The 22,129-nt window shown below is 45.7% G+C and overlaps 1 protein-coding gene across 1 annotated transcript in view; it reads left to right on the top strand.

Moving 5' to 3' along the window:
* Positions 1 to 22,129, top strand: part of LOC138599679 (pleckstrin homology domain-containing family A member 5-like) — a 241,962-nt gene that overhangs the window by 1,736 nt on the left and 218,097 nt on the right. The gene's annotated exons all lie outside the window — the stretch shown is intronic.

Below are 22,129 nucleotides of genomic sequence, written 5' to 3'. Positions count from 1 at the left end.
CACACACACACACACACACACACACACACACACACACACACACACACTCTGTAAGGCACTTTCATTTGTTCCACCTACTTTCCCACCTAGTTCTCCTGCTGTTGCTTTTGCTGTCTGAGGCCATTTTGGGAGCAGCAGCTGACACATATGGGGAGCTAATATAGCCACTCTATAAATAGCCCTGAACCGCTGCTCATTGGTATGTATGAATGCATGCAGACACACACTCTGCATGCGTGTGTGCATACAGGTAAACACGCAGGAGCTGTTGCAGAGCTGGCAGAGACGGACGGGATCAGATGTGACAAGGGGACAGCTCTGAGTGCAGGTGTGAATGAACGCCGAGGATGTGTGGGGATCAGAGGAGGACAGGAGGGGGGCTGCAGGGAGGTGGGAGATGTTTGTCATTCCCTGCTGCTGTACACAAACACATTCAGAAAAGCACCGGGCAAACACTGACCTCACTACATGTTACCCCCTGTACATCGTGTTTACCTTTGTGCGTCCACGTTCCCGTTGAGTCATGAGCAAACAGCCGACAGAGACCGTATCAGCTTCACAGCTCTTCTTCTGTCATAAAGCCCCTCTGACACCAGGCTTCTGCTCATTGTGGTCATTATTTCTGTTTCATTTTAATGCAGCAATCCTCAGTTTGTATTTTTGTGGTGCAAATTCACCTGACAGAACGGAGATCAAGGAAACAACCCCAAACTAATCCACATGCAGTGAACCTGCAGCCCAAGGCCCCCCTCTTGGTCTCTAGCCGCGGGGTCCTTTACGTCTTCATGCATCAGGGCCATCCCGAGAAGCTGCACAAGAAATCTTAGCAGCCTTGAGATGACTCCTGGAGTCGGAAAGGAAAGAATGGATGCTTGTGTTTGTTATTTATTCTGGCTCATCCTTTATTTCTGCGAGGAATCATTGATGCATTTTGACCTCTGACTGAAACGTGCGTGCAGGCGTGTTATGTGGTCAGATTTCTTGCACAGCTGATAATGTTCTGTTTCAGCATAAGCGTATTTTGTAGCAGTTTGTAGATGTAAACTCATGCAACAGACTACAGCCTGATTAGCCGAAGCTAATATGCGATGCCCGTCCTTAGATGGGCCTTTAAAGTGCCTGCAAATCAAAACTGACACTAGAGACAGCACAAAACCTAAACTCAAACATACGCAGCACAAAACTCAGATCTAACCAAGTACAGAGAGAACAATGTGATCGCTTTCACACCGTACTGAAACTCAGGTCCTGTTTTTGCACAACAAATGATAACAAATGATTGCTGCACACACAAATAACTAAGATCTAGCCAGCACTAAAAGATGTTTAAAATCCTAACTGCTGAAAATGTGAGCGAGCCACACACGACGACAGATACTGACAGACTGAACAGTTTAGTTCCTGTAGTGTGCAAAGTAACGATCTGACCTGAACAGCACCACACACTAACACATTCAGTCACCAGCAACCAGAGTCCCACTCTCACAGCTGGAAATCTCACTAAATCTCACTAAATCTCACGTGCTCAAACGAGACTTCAGAGTAAACAAACATGGCGGACAACAGGCTGGAAGAACTGGTGATGATAGTTTTTGAACTTTTTACTGAAAATCGTTCCTGATTGGCTATCGCTTGGTTCCACATGAATGCATGCTCGGCCGTCCTCGGGTTCTCCCCCCCCACACAACAGGATATCAGATCGTAAATACTGAACATATTTAATATTTGAAATCGGCGCGGCCACGACGTTCTTCCGAGCAGATCGGGGGACGTATAATCACTCTAACATCGCTCACAGCAGGAACATCTGAGAGATCATCTTTAGAACCATCAGAACATCAGGACTCTGTTACTTTAGTCTGAAGGACGGAGCAGGCCCAAAATCAGCCTGATGATCTTGTGGACCCTGCCTAAGATATGAACCCTGCATGAACTGTGTCAGTGTCGTCGAAAACTGACTGAAAATTATAAATCTGAGAACCTGTCTTGAGGCCGAAAGGTATCTCTGCTTTCTTCCATCCATTTATTGCCTTTCTGTCTCGTCCTGCTGATCTAAGCCCAAAGATTTATGCATCAAAACAAACTAAACCCAACCCCCCCCGACCATGTCTGTGGAAGAAGTCCAAATAGTCCACAAGTAGAATTTACATTTTCATGAGGCTCCAATGAAAAACCAGATTAGAAACTCTATAAGCTTATAAGCTGTAGAGTTCCTTACGAGCATCTCTGACCACAGTGGTGACGACCTTCTCCAAACGCGAGACAACCAGGCAGCAGCCTCGATGTGTTATTCTGAGTATTTGTGGGGAATCGGTGATAAATGGTGATTGAGTTTTATTACGTGTGTCCAGTTTGTTCTCTGCATGCAGATATGCTCTGATAGAAGACATCAGGTCTCCTCGTATTGGCTGACTCAGGCTGCAGGCTGAGGACTCGCATTCTTCAACACAATGAGCTGATTTAAATGGGAACAATTAAACACAGTGTCATGTTCAGTGAACAACACTGCATCAGCACCACTTCTTCACATCCTTCACATTCCTGCAGAATTCTTGCTGGGTCACATTTCTATCGGCCCATTATGGGACTGCTGCCTGGCTGGAGGACTCTGCTGCCCTCTGAGTGCCCGTTGACAGGCGCTCCCTCCCCAGGCCTGGCCCTTCAGGGTGGGGGTCAAACTGCTCATGGCTTTGTTTGATCCTCAGGTTTCATTTTGAGGCTGTTTATATCCTGGGCCGCGTTGTTTATCCTGAGAGAGTCGGTCTGACATGTTTTAATAAAGCTAACCTGGCTGTAAACGGACTCCTCGGCTCAAATCGTCCCTGAAGACAAAGCCTTTAGTTTGAAACGACTCTGATTCCACCACGAACTCCGCTGAGATCCTGATTCAGAGCGTGCAAAGCCTCAGTGCAACATGAGGAAGAGATATTACTGCTCGTCTCTGCTTTGTCACGCCTGCGTCTGCAGCACAAACCGCTTCTGTTTCGGGGAACTGAAACATGGAGCAAACACATTTTCACTCTGCTTGTTTCTCATTTAGATTCTGATCTGCAGTCTCGTCCGAAACGCCTTTTGAATCGGTTTTTTGCTGTGATTGCAGAGATTTAGAAGTGGTGCCAGGGTGTTTAGCTCTGCACGGGGAACTAATTGCTCCTGCAGACCCCCACGGAGCGTCAGAGGCGCTCGGGTTTTTGAATGAGACATGGCGGTTCTCATGTGTCAGAGTAGAAAGTTTAGACCCCGTTGCCTTTTTTTTTTTGAGGCTTTTTGCCTTTAAGAGACGGAGAGAGTCACCTGTCAATCAATTCAAACACCCTCTTTAACCTGCCAATTATTTATTTCTGTTAAAGGGAAAGTTTGATGCTTTTGGACCTTCTCTCTCTTCGGTACATCGTGTGAAGAACTCTGCTGTTGTTGCAGTTGTTCTCTGTGTCTCTGAGGTTCTGTTGTTCTCCCAGCACCAGCCGATCATCTGAAGTAGTCTGTGTCCCTGAAGAACTTTCAGTTTGATTTCTGGTGTCAGTGTTTGCAGAGGATGTTATGGACGAGGATATATGTGACTGTGGTTTTGCAGACCGGATATTCAGCTGTTCTTATTCCAACAAGAGTATACAGCTGAGGAAATGCAGTAGAGGCTGCGGCTATTTGTACGCAATGCATCCTGGTACATGTAGGCACTGTCGGCACCGTCTGAGCACTGAGCAACACTAGCTGTGTCCCAGTCGAGGGGCTGCATCCTTCAAAGGGTGTATTTGAAGGCCGATAGCGTCCCAGCGGTGCGTTGAAAGCTCCTTCAAATGCGTCCTCCTTTCCTCGGCCATGAAGGATCCATCAGGTGCATCCTTCGCGGCGCAACATGTCCCAAGATTCATTGCAGCGAATTCTTAGATAGATGAGATAATTTTTTTTGGCCTTTCATGGCTTTATTAAGAGGACAGTGGATAGTTTTGTAAACGGGAAGAGAGAGTGAGGATGACACACGGCAAAGGGCCAAGGGCGGGAGTGGAACCCGGGGCCGCTGCATCGAGGACTATCGTCTCTGTATTTGGTCGGCATTTTAACCGCTGAGCTAAACCGGCGCCTTGCACCCCATTTCAAACGAGTTGGCGGACTCTTAGACAGCCGAGGAAAACACTTTAAAGGAGCAGTTCGCCCGTGGAAAAAGCCGCTGTCAGTCAAAGCTGGTGTTCTCTGTAATCGATAGAAGCAATAATATTTGAAATTGGCGCCATAGCTGTGGAGAGAGTCGTACAAACAGCTCGTGGTTTCACCCATTCTACATTCCTACAACACCCAGCATGCATTGCACTGACATGGATTTTGTAAGTCATACTTCTTGTATATCTACATATAATATACATGTTCTGTGGCGTGCCCCCAGTCAGTGAGCGAGGTAGCAGCGTGACTGTCACTGTTGCTGATTCGACAGTCTGGTTACAAAATGGATTACAAGTGCAGAAATGAAACCAGCTGTTTGGAGGTTTCTCGTCTTGTCTGACTCACGTCGGGGTTTCCCTGTTATTTCCATGCAGTCGGTTATTGTGCAGCGATCATGTTTGAGTCTATCGGAGGACGTGCAGCCTCCACAGTTCAGCGCTCAGCTGTTGTGGTTGCTGCTAGTGCTGTTCACGTCAGCTCAGGAACAGAATGTGGAAGTGATCAGTGAATCACTTCCACTTTCACTTCCACCTCGAGCAGCAGCAGGTCTGTCGTGTCTCTGTGCGCTGCATTGTTGGTGTAATGTACTGCCGTTCTTTAGCTCGGGGTTTGTGCAGAGGAAGAAGAATCGGTTGGATATTTTTTGGGCTTCTTAAAAGTGAACATTTCCTGTTTTCTTTCCTCTGTGACAGTAAAGTGATTATCTTTGGTTTGTGGACAAAATAAGACATTTGACGACATTTTGCACATTTTTATAAACCAGACAACTAATGATTAATCCAGAAAATAAACAAGCGATTAATCAACAAAGAAAATAATTGTTAGTTGCACACTGAAAAAAGTTTCTCACACAGTCTGCTCAGTGTTAAAACCCTGACATGTGCAGAGCTGCAGTTGTTGTTGCATTGGATGTGTGCTCGATGCTCCACACACGCTTTAGTGCAGGTTTGTCCTTTAATTGTCCGTCAGTCAGAGCTGTTGACATCTGTGTGGTCCTCTCTCTCTCTCCTCTCCTCTCCTCTCCTCTCTCCTCTCCTCTCTCCTCTCTCCTCTCCTCTCCTCTCCTCTCCTCTCCTCTCCTCTCCTCTCCTCTCCTCTCCTCTCTGTCTCTGCTGTGGTCTCACTGGGTGCTGTTAGCAGACCTCTGTGTCAGATGTGAAGTGTGCTGGGAAAACATTAAAGGCACACCTGATTCTCATGACAGTTTACGTGAAGAGGTGTGCGATTAATCAGATTTTGGCTTCAACGATTTTGTAAACAAGATAATCGCGTGAACACGATGGGTCTGATTCAGTTGTGAATGCATGCTCATGTCACCGCTTCCCTTTACAGCAGCGTGCCAAACGTAGTCTGCGTTCACACGGGTTCATGCGGACCTTAGATCGACTCCAGCTTCCAGAGAAACAAACTGACGTCTGATGGAATAGCAGGACGGCAGAATGATTAAATAACATCTGTGAGTGAGTTTACATGCGCACGAGTATCAGATCAGGTTTTTGAAGCATCCTAGTTTTGTGTTTAGCATGAAGCATCTTAGTTTACCAGGATACTCCTCCTGGAGTTCTTTGGCCCAAACTGCAGAGATGATCAGAAACCTGATTGGGTCACGATCACGTCAGCAGGAAGATGATAACAAGATGCTAATGATCATGTTAACACACTCTGATTGTAAAGACCATGTTGGCCTGAAAAACATTTGACTTTCAGAAGGCAAAGCCGTCTTCCATCAGCGTTGCCTGTACTTCCTGCCAGCCTGTAATTTGAGCGTCCTGCTCTCTTCCTCTGAAATCACGTTTGTCTGAATCCATGTGGACGCAGCGTCTCTCTCAGCCAGGCTGTGGCACATTCAGTTCAGCTGGAGCCGAGATGACTCAGTGATAATGTTCAACGATGTCAATATTGACCAGAATAATTGTGATTATGATTTTGCTACAAGCAAGCAGTCTGAGACAGAATCACAGGTTACTGTGTCTCTAAATAGTGACATCGCTGCGACCAGATGTTCGTCAGTTTTCTCTCAAATTTTTTGATCTGAAATGTCTTAAAAGAAGACAAAAGGTTTTTGATGCAGAGCAAATCCAGTCCCGCACAGACGTCCAAACTCCGGTCAACTCGTCGAACTGGATCGGACAAACGGAAGTCATCAAATCAACGTTGATTACATCCTGTTGATGCTCAAGTCATGATGTCACATCCCGGTAACACACAACTCCGTCTGTGTCGGCTCTTTCGTGTGCGTGTTGTTCATGTTTTAGCTTTGAATCTGGTCCTCCTCTCGGCCTTCGCGCTGCGGCTCTGCAGGAGTTTGTCGTGTGAGAGAGAGACCGGCTCTAATGCTGTGTTTACATCATGAGGACCGGCTGGCAGAGATGGAGCAGATTCCTGTGTGTGTGACATTGACGTCAGCGGACAGCTCCACATGTGTGACCTCAGAGCCGTTTCACATCCAGAAACTCAGAAATGACTGTGTGACGTGACCAGCTCACATTTGTTCCCCAAATCTTTCCAAAATAACTTTCCAAAGAAATTAGAGTTTCCTGTGAGAGTAGGCGTGTGTGTGCATTCCTCTTCTATCAGATATGTGTGTATACTCGAGTGTGTTAATGTGTGTGTGTTTGTGTGTTTGTGTGTTTGGACCCTTCCTGCTCAGTGGCAGCCCGGCTGCCCTCCTCTCTCTTCTCAAGTCTCAAATCCCAGGAGAAATCTCCGGCTTCTCTTTTGACGTCTCTCTCTCTCTCTCTCTCTCTCTCTCTCTCTCTGTCTCGCCCCCTCTTGCCTTTCTCTCCCCTCCCTGTGTGTGTGTGTGTGTGTGTGTGTGTGTGTGTGCTCCTCTGTGTCTCTCCTCCTTGGCTGGAGCTGTTTGATGTTTGCTCCCTGCTTCACTGAGCACTCCCTAAAGCCTTTACCAGCTCCTCGTGTCTGTGTGTGTGTATGTGTGTGTGTGTGTGTGTGTGTGTGTGTGTGTGTGTCTCCCTGCAGGAATCTATCCTCTGAATCTCAATATGTGTGTGTGTGTGTGTGTGTGTGTGTGTGTGTGTTATTGCACACTTTAGCTTGACCTCACCTCTGAATTTGTTCCAGTACGTGTGATGTTTTTTTTGCCTGCCAGGTTTCAGACGTTTGACGTAGCTGCTCTCAGACTCGCACTGTTTATATGTGTGTATGTGTGTGTGTGTGTGTGTGTGTGTGTGTGTGTGTGCGTGCGTGCCTGTGTGTGTGTGTGTGTGCACTAATCCAGCACACAGATCACCCCTAACTTTTTCTTTGCTTGATTATTGACAACCTGAAAACATTCGACTGGGTGTGATTAGATTCCCGAGCTCTCAGGCTGCTGTGTGACACACATCACTTAGTATTCCACTCAGGACACACACCTGCTCACACACACAGACACACACACACACACACACACACACACACACACGCCCCTGGTCGTCAGCTGATATGTGTGTGCAGCTCTGGGTGTGTAATTCCCGCCCTGTGTGTGTGTGTGTGTGTGTGTGTGTGTGTGTGTGTGTGTGTGTGTGTGTGTGTGTGTCTGTGCTGCGGTGTGTGGCGGGGCTCCTCTGCTGATTTACGGCAGCAGAGGAGCAGAGGAGGTCTGTATCCATGCATGATGAGAACAGCTGATGGAGGTTACCGTGGTGATGTACAACGGAGAGGGGCTGCAGGAGGGGAGGACACACGCAGGACGACGGCGGGCAGCCGACAGGCTCCTCGCTGCAAACATGAGTGATGGAGAGACAGCCGAGCAAAATGACGGATTGAATTCCGAACCTCGAACTGAAAATGTTGTTTATGAAGATGTTTTTTCATCTGAAACTACGGTGGCTGACAAGGGCAAATGTGCTGCAACAGCCCAAAAGATTAGAGTCAAGAAAAAAGTGCCTCAAACTGAGAAACAAGGCTGATGCCAAAACAGACACAACAACAGACACGAGCTGAACATGAACGACGACATGCTGCAGAAAGTCAGAACACCTATGAACCCTTTAGACCCGAGAGCGCCCGGGAGAGCCCGTCATTTTAAATGCTGCCCTGTGTATCACAACGTGGAAATACAAGTCAGAGCTTTGTATTTAAAACACTTCAAGTTGTCATTAATAACCTGAACTGGAAATAAACACCTAACTGTTGAGATCTGTGTTTTTCCGCTCATTTCTAACGAGTCCCCCTCGTACAACTACAAATATAAGTGTTCCCGTTTTAATGACAGCCTGACGTTGTGTTGTGAGAAAGATCCTGACTCACTGTGTTTGTTGCATGGTGGTTTAACAGGGTTACCTGGCTGTAAGACAGAGAGTTGGACTGACCGGGTCACGCCTACTTTTCAAAGGCACTTCCTGCTCTCACATTATTGTCCTTGTTCGAACTTCTCCGTGTGGGATAAAATGTCTCTGTTATTCTGAAAGCCTGGCAGTGAGGGATCTGTGTTGTTGCTGCAGTGCTCACACGTTGAGTCAGAGCACTGCAGCACCATGCTACATTCTACTGAAGTGTTATCAGCAAAAACATGCAAACTCAGAACTAATGAAACAGAAAGACGCTGCACATCCCGTCATCACGCCGAGTTCTCCGGGCCGGAAAACGACTTTGTACATAAATGACATTTATTCTCCTGCAGTGGCAGTAAAACAACACATGCGCCGCCGTTACCGTACTTTATGACATCATCAGGGCTGAAGAACAGTAACATTAACCGTGATGAACAGCCCTGCTGCAGCTCTGTACTTCCCCACAGAGACCATCGTGTAGCAGAGATGCTATCCCAGCACAGAGACTCTCTCAGAGTGTGACAGTAGCTGTTAGCTGTGCTGTGTTTCTGTGCCTGCTGCAGTGCGTGCTGGTCAGCCAGTGTCCTGAGTGTCCACTGACCCCCGGGCATCGAACACGTCAGGGCCCTGAAGCTCTGCTGAATTTTTGAATATGCTAAGAAAGAGGGTTGTAGCAGAACTTGAGGATGTTGTTACCCTTCTGATAAAAACATGATCTGACATTTTGGGTGGAAAATAATATTTCTCTTAGTCTGCAAAATAAATTTCCCCCTCAGTGAGAACACGTGGACGAGCTTGAGCTCAGACACACGTCCAAAAAGCGAATCAATCTTGCATGTAGTGTTTATTGCGTTATACAGTTTCTAAAGTACATCTTGCTAATACAAACTGCAAACGTGTAGCTATTCTGAAAATAACAACCTTATCACGGCCGAGAATTTAAATTAACAGCTTTATGCTAAACCAGACCAAAGCAATCGAACGACGAAATGGTGAGAATTTCAGTGAACGAGACGTGAGAGCCTACCCGACCCTATTTCCTCCAGGACATCGTTTCCAATTTCCCAGAATGCATTGTGCATTTCCCACTGCCTTTCTCAATTCTGCAATCTAAATCAAAACACATTCAGACTGTAACGTAGAAGAGAAAACAGGTATAAGCTGTGTCTGTCTGTCGGACCTCGATGTCGCTGCAATGCATTGTGGTCTCAGCTCTGTTATTGGATCTCTCCCTCACTGTTGCCTGACTGACAGCACAAACTGTCGCGCTGCAGATGTTTGAATTGGCTGAAACATTTCCTGTGTGGATTTTTACTTTTGCACTTGTTGGAATGAAAATCATAACGTGTGCTTTCAACCTGCGGGACACTTTGGGAAGTTTATTTCAAATGTTAACGAGGCTCCAAATATCAAATAAGTTGAACAATGAACAATGAAGCACGAGGCTGCGAGCCCGTCCTCTTTGATGTAACAGCAGATACGAAAAAGATTACATTTGAATATTTAACGTTGTTAGCATCTCTTAGCTTTAATGTGCGTCAGACAGAACTGAGGAGACTTAAAGGAAGTCAACAGGTTCAAGAGGTCAAAACTGCATCCTGTCTGCAGGAATCTGACTGCAACTGCTCTGGCATGGAGCTGACCTTTGACCTCTGCAGTGGGACGGTTAACAGACATGGTCTGGTTTGTGGAGTTGTCAGTTAGCCCTCGAGCTAACAGAGATGAAAGAGCAGGAGAGGTTATCAAAGGCTCACAGAGGTGCGGAGGCTCATGATGCTACGGCTCTCTGAGGACACACACAAACACACACACACACGCGCACACACACACACACACACACACACACACACACACACACACACACACTCACACTCACATACAAATGAATACAAAAAGAACATAAAACAACGATCTGAGAATCTGAGAGAAACCTGGAACTGACACAGAACTCGTTGTAATTCTCTTTCCTTTCAGTGTTCATGTTTCTCTCTCTCTCTCTCCCTCTGTGTGTGTGTGTGTGTGTGTGTGTGTGTGTGTGTGTGTGTGTGTGTTTGGTTTAGCTTGGCAGCCGCTCAGTGCTTTGGGAACGCCACAAAATAAACACTTAGAGTAACATGAACGTAGCCTTGTTGCTCTCCGCCCACCAGAAAGCCAAACTGTGCACATCCACTGCAGCTGCTGTGTAAAACTCAATGATGCTCAGCAAGACAATAAAGCTGTGAAGGAGTGCAATCCTACTGGATGTGTGTGTGTGTGTGTGTGTGTGTGTGTGTGTGTGTGTGTGTGTGTGTGTGTGTTCGTGTGTGTGCAGGTATGAATATGTGTAAGCACCTCTCTTATTCTATCCTGGGAAATAATGGGAATCCCTTATTTTTAGAACTAGGCTCAACAACAGTTTTGATTTGCTCTAGTAGATTTCTTCAGCTGTACGTGCGTCCACTAAAAGTTCTTGTTGTTTCCACTGACAGGCTCAGATTGTTATTCTAAGTGTGTGACAACATGACAGAAAGGATCCCTACAGAGATAGACCTTTTTGTTACAGAGGAAGATGATTGTTTTAACCACACACAGACGTTACATGGCTCTCTGCACACACACCAGACTCCATTCAGAAAAACAGAGATTTAAGCTCACAGAACACAGGAGTTTCGTGACAACTGCAGCTGTTTTTAGTGTTATTGTGTGTTTTACAAATGTTCTGTTGGATCCAAACTAACCATTCAAAACACCAAAGTCACACAATAACAGAATTAAACTAACTAATGAAGGCAGCAGTTGAGCAGCTACTCCTGTTTCTGTGAGGTAAAACGACCGTTTTTGGCAATGGAGTCTGGTGGCTCTGAACAGAGTAACGTAAAGGCTGTTTCTTGTTTTAAAAAATCATCTTCCTCTTTTAACAATTCTGCCAATGAGACATGAATAAACCAAACATGTGAAGCTGTGAGCTGACCAACCAAAACAATGAGTCAAAGCGGACTAACGTGCTCCGTAGATCTGAGGGCAGCCGCAGACAGAGGCAGGGCAGCAGCGTGCAGGGACACATTCATGAGCACAGAACAGGTTTGGAGAGCAAACAGGGACTCAGCTGTGAGAGTGATGGATATGTCTGGTCTGAGCCAGCAGTGTGACAAAATGTAGCCGCACCGGGTCAGACTACATTCATCTAGTTTATATTCTGCTACAAGAGTTCAGTCTGTAACGCATCCATTAGCCACAAAGGAGCCGATTCTATTAGACCAGTCTGTGCTGCACTTTTATATAGAGTGTATATTCCTTCTGAAGAATAGAATAAGATCAGCTGTGAATTATCCAGATTGTTCACCAGTAAATAAAGACAGATTTACAGGGTTTCAGAAGTGCAGTGTTTCTCCAGACTAACTAAGGACCAGTCAATAAGGACTGGTTGGTGTGGATGTGAGTCTCAATGAGACGGCTGGCATTGTGAAGCTTCTCAATCTGGACGGTTGACTTAGAACTGGTTTTGCGTTGAGCCATTTGTCGTCATCAGCACTCCGGTTTCTTTCTTACTTGCTGAGTCATTTTGCCTTTGATACCCTGAAATGCACGAGGGTGTATCATCCACTGAGGATCCTTCTGCTCTACAGTTGCAGTGTGAGTGCTACAGCTCAGGTCAGACTCTGCATGAGAGAACCTTTATACGACATGTGGTTAACTGTGGCAGAGCTGCTCGATGGTGCAGGCGAGCTAACAGGTCAGCGGTGGCTGCAGCGTCGCGTCGGCCTCGACATCATCGACTGCAGACAATTCTGTAAACAACGCACTGAGAACAATGAACAAAACTTTTCCATCGCACACGATGCTTACAGTGACGTTAGTTTATGAGCCAGTGGCAAAATGTAGCACATTCGTAGCATGCTAACACTAGCAAGCTAGCTAGCTAACATTACCCAAATATAACTACAGGGTTTAACGTAACATCAATTTGAAAATGAGTAGCACGCCAAACACAGCCTAGTAATGCCTGTCTGGTAACAAGGCAAACAAAAACATAACTTACCTTTATCAGTAGAGCTCTGAAAGTGTAACGAGTCCTCCACCATCGACTCCACGACTGTCACCGAGTTTAAAGCCCCGGTGAGTCGGCACGCCGGTCTGTCACCGAGCACCAAACTGCAAGGAGGCAGCTTGTCTCCTCGGCCGACCACTGCTTGGCCTTTATATCCATAACCCTCCTTGTTTTGTGTTGCTGAATGTAGAAAAACGGACACTCTCGTGTGGTTTGTCTCTCTGGTCACGGCAACCCCGCCCCTCGCCCCTGACGTAAGCGGTTTGTGGTTCTACACCAGCAGAGAGTTGGGGCCGCTCTGGAACCTGTTTTCCTGTTTTCATTTTCAGTCCAAACACAAAAAACTAGTTGGCAATTGAGCACCGGCCCCGAACCGGCCCTGAAACTGCCTTGGTGGAAAAGGGGCATGTGTGAGCTGCCTCTAACTGAAGCCTCTGGTTCACAGAGGTGTTACATTTCATGAGCTGCAGAGAGGGCTTTTTGTGCCCTGGGGTTTGTCTCTCAGGCTGCAGAAAATCCTGCTCTGTTTCCTGCCAATATAAGTAATTATTTCATATTCTAAATCTATTTTTTTCAACTTCCTTTTTACTGTTTGACTTTGTGTTTTGCAGTGCATTCCATACAACTAAAATTGCCTATTTAACCATCAACAGGCAACCTTTGTAGCATGTTCAGCCCCTCTCTCCCCATTTCCTGTCTGCATCTTCACTCTCACTCTGGCAAAATATAAAGACAAACAATCCCCAAAATGACGTCATAAAAAGAGGATTTTTTCCTGTATTTTGCTGCATTGACTTGAAGTATCTATACATCTTTCTATCCATTCATCCATCTTTCTGAGTTGAGGAGCCGATGCTTCTGTGCAGAGCCTGAGAGCGACTCTTGAAGACACTACACAGAGCTTAAAGAACAGTCCTCTCTTTCCTGGCAATTTAGAAGAAGTATTTTATTTGTAGTGTGTGTGTGTGTGTGTGTGTGTGTGTGTGTGTGTGTGTGTGTGTGTGTGTGTGTGTGTGTGTGTGTGAACCCGTGTAAGTGATATCTTAATCAGTACAAACAAGGCTCTGTCAGAATGACTCAGCTCAGTTTGAAACGCAGCTTCATGTGTTTCTGTGAAGATGTAACTAAAGAAGGAGATCAGAGGCCCCGTTAGAGGAAGTGTAAAAACCAACAGTTCACTTTTTAACAGATTTAAGCTCGAGCGCTGAATCTCCTGCTTTCCATGTGAGACTCAGCAGTTATGTGTGTGTGTGTGTGTGTGTGTGTGTGTGTGTGTGTGTGTGTGTGTGTGTGTGTGTGTGTGTGTGTGTGTGTGTGTGTGTGTGTGTGTGTGTGTGTGTGTGTGTGTGTTCTGGGCTGAGCAGATCGTATGATTCAGGGAGAGATAGGAGGAGAGGAAATGAAGAGAATTAAGAGAGGAGAGAGAGGAGGATGACGAGGTGAAGGGGACATGTCACTCAGTCACACACTCTGCAGGTGTTTCCATCTTAACATGCAGCGCCGACACACTCTTGCAGTGTGTGTGTGTGTGTGTGTGTGTGTGTGTGTTTTCCTCTGTTACTGCTGGCTCTGTGATATCATGACCGCAGTGTTTTTTTTGGGACAAAGCTCTTCTAAGTGGGTCGTTGTCTGGGTGGAGCAGATCTACTCATGACTATCTGGTTCAGTCTGATACACACTTAGACACACACACACACACACACACACACACACACACACATCTGCACACTGTGATTGACTCAAATTAACTCCCCGCACCGTGTGACCTTTGCCCTCTGACAGGATGTAGTGGTGTGTTTGGATCTTTGTCAGAATAAGACTTAATGTGCTCCGTGTTTCATTCACAGGAAGATTTATGTGCAGACTGTAAAAAAAAAACAGGAGTTCACACTGTGATTAAATTATCTGAAGCCTGAGGGAGAACAGAGCGGCTGCAGGAGTGTGTGACGTGCTGTTCAAACGATCAGGTATTTATTCATAGAAAGTGCTTCAGAAATACTTCTTTGTTTCCGTCCTGCTGTCGTGACTGACGCTGATATTGATGTTTAAAATTCTCCGCCCATAGAAAACTCTGCTGCAGATCAAACCAAGCGCTCCCTAAACTAACAGCCCCTCCCCCAGGGGGCGATGGAGAGGTTTGGGCTTCACTTTTAGGGGAGCTGGCATGTGATGTGATGAGCGCCGACCTTGCAGCGTCAGTTTAGAGAGGAAGAGTAAACAACAGAGACGGTGTTTCGTATTAACGAGTGACCGTGTTAACTGACTTCCAGCCGAATGTGTCTGTGGTTGTCCTGGTAACAGCAGCTGTTGTAAACAGGAAGAGAATGCGTCGCTTCCCTCGTGAATGCCTGTTTGTTGTTTTTTATCACGATGTCAAAATATACTTCTCTGTTACGTCTTTGAAGTGTTAACGTGTCATGAAGGCGACTAACGCTCAGACGCGTTTTGAACGCTGCTTGTCGTAACACTAAAACAGGAAGAGAGCGAGTCGATCGTCAAACTGAAACACTGGTCCCTGAAACGGCTCGTCAGCGCTTGTTTGGAGGTGTTTCAGGTTTAAGTGATGTGAAGAAGAAACAATAATCAGCAGAGAGGTCATGAACCCTGTGTCTGCGCCGCAAAGCAACACGACTAAGAGACTAACTTGTTGAAGCAGCTGAAAAAACAAAGTGCAGCATGATGAGTGTTTGAAGGCCGAGAGGAAGAACGAGCTGCTCCCCGTTCTGCAGCGTCACGTCAGACATCCAGAACAGAGACGCTGCACAGAGACACCCTATCCACCCAGCTCCCACAGACACACTGACATTACCCATGATGCACCGCATTCAGGTAAAGAGCCTGATTTTAAGTCTTAGCTTGATGCAAAATGTATTAAAGAGACATAATATGGCGAACTAAGTGTTAACTGAAGTGGTACAATAAATAAATAGTCCCTAAAATTAATAACTAATCGTGATCTTTGTATTGATCAAAATAATAAATAATAAACCTGAAAGCTTTAGCGCAGACGAGAGCAGACTGTCAGTGCAGTTAGCGTTAGCATAGTGAAAGTTTGAACAGGTAGAGAGTTTGAACATAACTGGAGCCTAGTGCGTCTTCTTCTGTCCTGCTCTCCTTCCCTTCATTAAAGTTTATCTTCTTCCACCGTCCATCAAACACGGTAACACGGTTGTAGATTTTAGTGTTTGTTTCAAAGATGCTAACTATTATAAGTCTGCCAGTCTCCAGTTTTGTTGCCCAACACTCCTGAGTCACATCTGACTGAGGCTCAAACACATCCCTCCATGTTTCCTTTATAGCGGCCATCTTGAAAACGGCAGCTTTTCCGGAGTTATCTGAGTGCACGCGGCAGTGATGTGTGAGGACTGATCCAGAAACAAGATGATGTTCTTCAAGCCCCTTTTTTATTTGTGGACTCCATGCTCATCGTCGTAGCAGAGTCTGTTGGAGTGTTTCATGCACGTTTAGTGACGATTCTTCCATTTCATCTGTTAGTGCTTGGCTTTTTATGAAGGAGGGACCGGAGGATAACTGTCACAGTTTACCTCTGCAGCGTGACGAGTGTCGGGCTCAGAGACATCACTGTAACTCAAGTAAGAAGGATTTTGTTATCATGTTTTTCCCAGACGCAGCAGTAACATACCTTTGTTTATATGAAGCAGCTCTTTCTAAGGTACGCAGCTGAATATCTGTTGGTTATTCTGCCTGTGTGTCCTGACAGCAGGATGTCTCCAAACTATGCATTAGCCATGAACTGGCCGGCCCGGTTTGGAAAAATCGCTCAGATTCTGGTGCAGATCCAGATCTGAGAGTTCCACCATTAAACAATTATTGATCGGCACCATAACTGTGAAACTAATTGAGATAGGAGCTTTGATTTGAATTCCCACGGGGACGTTTGCCAAGTCAAGAAATCAATTCAACCTCAAATTGAAGCCATACGAGTGATGCGTTCGAGTGGAGGAGTAAATTGGAGGATTGTTGAGTGTTGGAGAGGTTGGCTCTCCCTCAGTGCCTTCTTGTTTTTTAATTAGTTGTTTATGTGGACATCTTAAAAATACTCTTGAAATAACTAGAAGGGCTTTTAGTCGTTGTTCATGCGCGGCTGAGTCTGAATGGCTCTCACTCTGCCTCCTCTGACAGTCAAGCTTCTGACCTCCAAACAGAAAACAGTTCCCGGCCTCTCTCTCAGCAGAGCGAGCGGTGGAGCCCCGATGACTCTGACCCCGTTTAACCCGACGTTATTCCGGCTCAGTTGATCCAAAGCGTCCAGATCTGTGCATGTAGGCCGCTGAAACCCAGAGGGATTTGAGTTGTGAGTGAATCCATGCTGTGACGCAGCACGAAGGAATCAGGGCACAAGTATCACCAGACCCCAACATTTACCAGCCTGACCCTAAATCTGATCACATGGCTGAGACATTTTCAAACCCCCTGGCCCACTGAACCCTTCCCTGATAGAAAGTATCATCAACCTCAGACTGTTGATACAACTGTCTTTTATGTGTTTGCATGCATGTGATGGCTGCTCAGCGTATCGGAGCCTTAGCTGTGCACGAAATGTATCATCTTTCTTTTATTGGTTATCTTTCAGGTGCAAACAAAGAATGCAGGTCAGCATGTAAACAGTGCGGCACAACACCAGGAGCAAACAACAGAAGTAGTTTGACATTGTCTCTGAGCCGTTAAACCTTATTGAGATAATTGGGTCAACAGAGCTTGTGACATTAACGGGGAAAATTATTACCTGTTTTCTATTTCCTTCTTACCGGCGCTTCTTTTACCTCTTCCAGAAGCACAGAAACATGGCACGTAGCCTCAACCAAGTAAAAAACAATTCCCTTCCCCTCCGAAAGTAGTTTTCTTAGTCCAGACCCGGATCTTCTCCTGACCCGACCAAGTAGTTTTGTGTCTCACAGGTTCTAAACCTCCGCAGATAATTTGCCAAACAAACCAAATATTGTTCGTTGGTTCTGGATTAAGAAATGAAGATGACACCAGAACAGGAAACTTTGTTGTGGATCATTTAAAGCAAGTGTCAAAATACATCATTTGTTGCTTAGCTTGGACGACTCAACAGACATCCAATCGAGTGTCTGAATTCCTTTTCTTTTTTATTGTGCAAAACATTTAACAATACAGTAAATAACAGAGACAGCAACAACAACTACAACAAACAGAACATGTAACAATAGAGACGAGTGGCAGTGACAGTTATAGAGTCAAGTTCTGCATGTGTAGCCGCTTTCCCACTGGTCAAACAACCTGCTAACACTCGGGTAATTATCGCCTCGGCTCCGATCGGCATTGATGGGAACACAAAACCCGAGTCGACGCGCTAATCTCCGCCCCCTTCCCGGCGTGATGCTATGCTCCCTGGGTAACTTCTGCGACTCCTCGTCATCTCAGCTACAAACTCCGCCCGTCTCCGTCCGAGCAGCACTCGAACATCGTTCCAAATTTGTCGGCGCCGAGTTTGATAAACGGCTGAATGAGGTGACGGTGACGCAGCAGAAAAGAGACGACAGAAGGATACTTCACTGGCAATGGGAAAAGAGACAATCGCGGTCTTCCCGGGTCTGAAAAACCTCGTCAACACGCTACATTTAGGGGGAAAAGGGGTGTGTGTGACTGGGGTTGAAGTGTGTGTGGTTCAGGGGTTGGGGCTTAGTTGGTAATGCTGTTGGGTGGGTGTAAGTGAATTCCTTGTTTTCTATATCTAAATTTTTTGTAGTTTAAACTTCTTAGAAAGACATTTTGCAGACGTTACTTTGCAGACAACAGCGCACTCTTAGACTCTTTACTCACTGACATGTTTGACATTTGAGACACGAAATGATTTTGTAAAATCATGTTATAGATTAAATCAATTTCACGTGCCTCCCTTTGTGTGAAGTAACGATCAGTTAAAGCGTTTGCATCTTGCACGTGAAGTTCTCCTGTAGAGGAGATGGAGGCTGCAGGCTTTGTTCAGTGTCCCCTGACCCGCGCCGCCGCCGTGTAAAGTGGGTGTGATTTACATATTGTTTGTTTCAGAATTTTACAGTTGTCACACATTTTACCAGTTTGATAAAGAGTTACTTTGCAGCACACTGAGGCTGTTACAAACTGATGCCCTAATTTCCACAGTGGTTTCCTTTCTATAGATGTGTGAGACGAGTGTTTCTGTTGGTAGTGATTAAATACTTGAGCTTTTAAGAGGAGTTAAAGTGACGTGAAGAAGTTTTCCTGTCACAGTTTCAGTTTTCCGTTTTGGCCTGACAGGACAAGAACAGTTTTTGACATGCAGTAGTTTAATTGTTTGAGGGAAACACTGAAAGGTAGATGTTTCCAAGTTACAGACGTATCCTGACAGGTTGAAGGTTCTTGGAGACTGATTTACCTCACAGTGCATTTGTGACACGCTGAAGGTAAATGCTGACAGTTTGTGCTGTCGAGTGAGTTGGTTATTATCACCCCTCACTCACTAAAGCAGAATCTCAGTTTCTTTAAGAGTATCGAAGCGCTTAATCTCCTGAGATCATTTATCGACGTGTATAAGAAACTTTTTATGAGCAAACTTCGGGCTGCTGGAGGAGGAGGAACCTCTGCTGCTGGATTGATTGAATCGAGTCTGCTGCTCAGCGATGGAGAAACACGTCGAGACGAGGCTCTGCAGAGAGAGAGAGAGGTCGATCACATCACTCTCCATGTCTGACTTTCTGACAGTTTCTGACTGAGTGACTTCATGATGGAAATGTCTGCAGCAACCATCATCAGAAAACTAGAATTACCGCCTTGTGTCCCTCTCACCTTTCATCTTCTGGGTATGAAATGTCGTCACTTCATCATTTTAAACCTATTAGAAATTTGTGTGAAACTTGGTCATAATTAGTGTATTCATTTTAGAGATATGGCCACAAACGTGTTTTGTGAGGTCACAGTGACCTTTGACTTTTGACCTATGACCACCAAAATCTATGCAAGTCATCCTTGAGTCCAAGTAGATGTTTGTGCCAAATTTGAAGAAATTCCCTCAAGGCGATTCTGAGATATCGTGTTCACAAGAATTGGATGGACATGAGATCACAGCGACCTTGACCTTTGACCACCAAAATCTACTCAGGTCATCCTTGACTCCAAGTGGACAATTGTGCCAAATTTGAAGAAATTCCCTCAAGGCGATTCTGAGATATCGTGTTCACAAGAACGGGGTGGACATGAGATCACAGTGACCTTGACCTTTGACCTATGATCACCAAAATCTAGTCAGTTCATCCTTGACTCCAAGTGGGCGTTTGTGCCAAATTTGAAGAAATTCCCTCAAGGCGTTTTTTGAGATTTCGTGTTCACAAGAATGGGACGGACGGACGACGGATGCCTCCAGCAGCAGCTGTCGCGGCGCGGAGGCAGAATAATTGTCATGCTAAAAGTTAGCTTAGAAGGTTCGTCAGGTGGAGATGCCAGGTTCAGGTCTCTCTCAGTTGTGCCATGTTGTAGCACACAAGAACAGAAATCTGACACAACACTGTGTGACGCATGACGCAATGTGCCGTTTTGTTTTTGGGGTCGATGTAGTTCGACTCTCAGTGGCGCTCAGGAGTGTCCGTCTAAAGGGTCGTCTGATGTAAGAAACCGACTTCCTTTATGGTTTACATTTCAAACTGGAGGACAGAGCGCGCTCTCAGGTTACATGTTGTGGGTTTCTTTCGTCGCCTGACTCTTGTTGACATTCGGATTAAAGGTGAAGCTTTTAAGTGCTTCCTGTTTCCTGCAGACTGTTCGCCTCAGGCTACCACACTTCACCTGACTCCAGCAGTCTTAAAGACCACTCAGTTATTCACTGACAGCTCTTCCTGCAGAAACACTCAACATTAAAAGTGTCTTGATAATAGCTTGAATATTTCACAGATAAGTTGAAATGATGAAGCTCAGGAAGAGATTAATTCTACTTCCTGTTTCCTGTTCCTGCATGTGTATAACCTTTAAAATCTACTAAATTCTAACAGCAGAAATTTGTTCCCAAACACCCCGGGAGTGTGCGCAGTGATCTGAAACATCCAGAGCTGTGAAACTTTTCTCTTTGTTTCTCTTGTCTTTAACGTCTTCAACCCTCGGTGGTTTACTTCACACACACACACACACACACACACACACACACACACACACACACTCGCGCACACACACACATACACACACGTCCTCCCACAGCCTTTTACTGCAGCGACAGAACGATTCCAGGTGGAGCGATAAGAACGCTTTCTGTCTGCACTTGGCCGCCCTGACCTCTCTGTCTCAGCCGCTCACTAATGCACAGGGTCAGACTGAGGGTGTGGAGGTGTGTGTGCGTGTGTGTGTGTGTGTGTGGTGTGTGTGTGTGTGTGTGTGTGTGTGTGTGTGTGTGTGTGTGTGTGTGTGTGTGTGTGTGTGTGTGTTCCACGAGTTCTTTTGTGGATGTTCTGTCTGCACACAAACAAGGACAGGTGCTGCAGGTCCTGGATGAGATCGCAGAGGCAGAAATTTCACAGTCTGGACAACTGCAAAGAGTTTCTGGGATGTTCTTTGAGGAGAAGGTGTGGGTGCATTGTGGGGGATTTTTGAGCCACTGTTGAAGCTTTAAACAGCATGCACTTCTGTATTCCTAATCTGTTCTGTGTAACATTTGAAAGCCTCCAGCAGAGTGTGAGACTAAGAACTCACGTTCACAAAAGACATTGTGATGAACACTCTGGGCTTGAATGTCTGCCAAACTCTTGACAGCTTGTTCAGTTACCGAATGCGTCAAAATAAGATGCTGTAGGTTTCCCACTTTTATCATAGTGGGTTTTATCATGGTGTAGAAATAAGATGTGTAAGTATGAAGAGTGCTAATGTCTGCACAAGTGTTTGATCCTCCTGTGTAACCAGGTTACACTGTGTTCATGCAAGTTATTGCTGACTTAGTTTAAGAAGTGGATTTCTTTAAGTAAAGTCATGTACGTGACTTACATCCAACACAGTGTGTTAGGTGTGTAACATGTGTAGGTATGTTAGTATTTATCTAAAGCTATAATAAGGAGGATTTTTTCTTGCATGTTGTCAACAACACGTTCACACTGGGCCCCTCCTCCTCCTGGGCTCTTCGTCACCAGAAGCTCACTCTCACTCTCTTGTGCGAGAACACGCCCACCCCGCCGAGCTAACACCGACAGCATCATGGTTACCTTTGGGCTAGCATGCGAACTGCTGGTTACCGTTGCGCTCGCATGCTAACCGCCGGTTACCTTTCTCACTAACACACATGTACAGAGGCCCAGAAGTGATGATTTACATTTGTAAAAGTCTGTATTTTATTTTTCCAGGAAAATCCGACTTATTCTTCCTTTAAACCCAGTCCGTGATCTTTTTCCTGAACCAAAGAGTTCTGACGCATAAACATAACTGACCTGCAGCAGTTTGACACTGTTAACTATGTGCTGATGAGTGTTGCAGAAAAGTAGAAAATGTGACATATTTGACTGCTACCTTTATTTTGAAAATCTAGCTTGAAGTTGTTTTTTTTGCCAACTTTGCAGTTTTAACTTGACTGTGTCGCCTTGCAAGTGCACACAAGAGAGGGCCTGTTGGTAATGTGATGCACATCCCGTGTGATGATGCCGTCCTCGTGCAGAGTTTACAGATGTGTTTTTAGATCCACCATTCCACCAAGGTT

The sequence above is a fragment of the Semicossyphus pulcher genome, unplaced genomic scaffold (genome assembly GCF_022749685.1).
Source record: "Semicossyphus pulcher isolate SPU_LCO1_2020_fin unplaced genomic scaffold, fSemPul1.0.p SCAF_20, whole genome shotgun sequence".
Lineage (NCBI taxonomy): Eukaryota > Metazoa > Chordata > Actinopteri > Labriformes > Labridae > Semicossyphus > Semicossyphus pulcher.
Note: the sequence above shows the minus strand (reverse complement) of the source record. Positions and strands in the feature narration are given on the sequence as shown.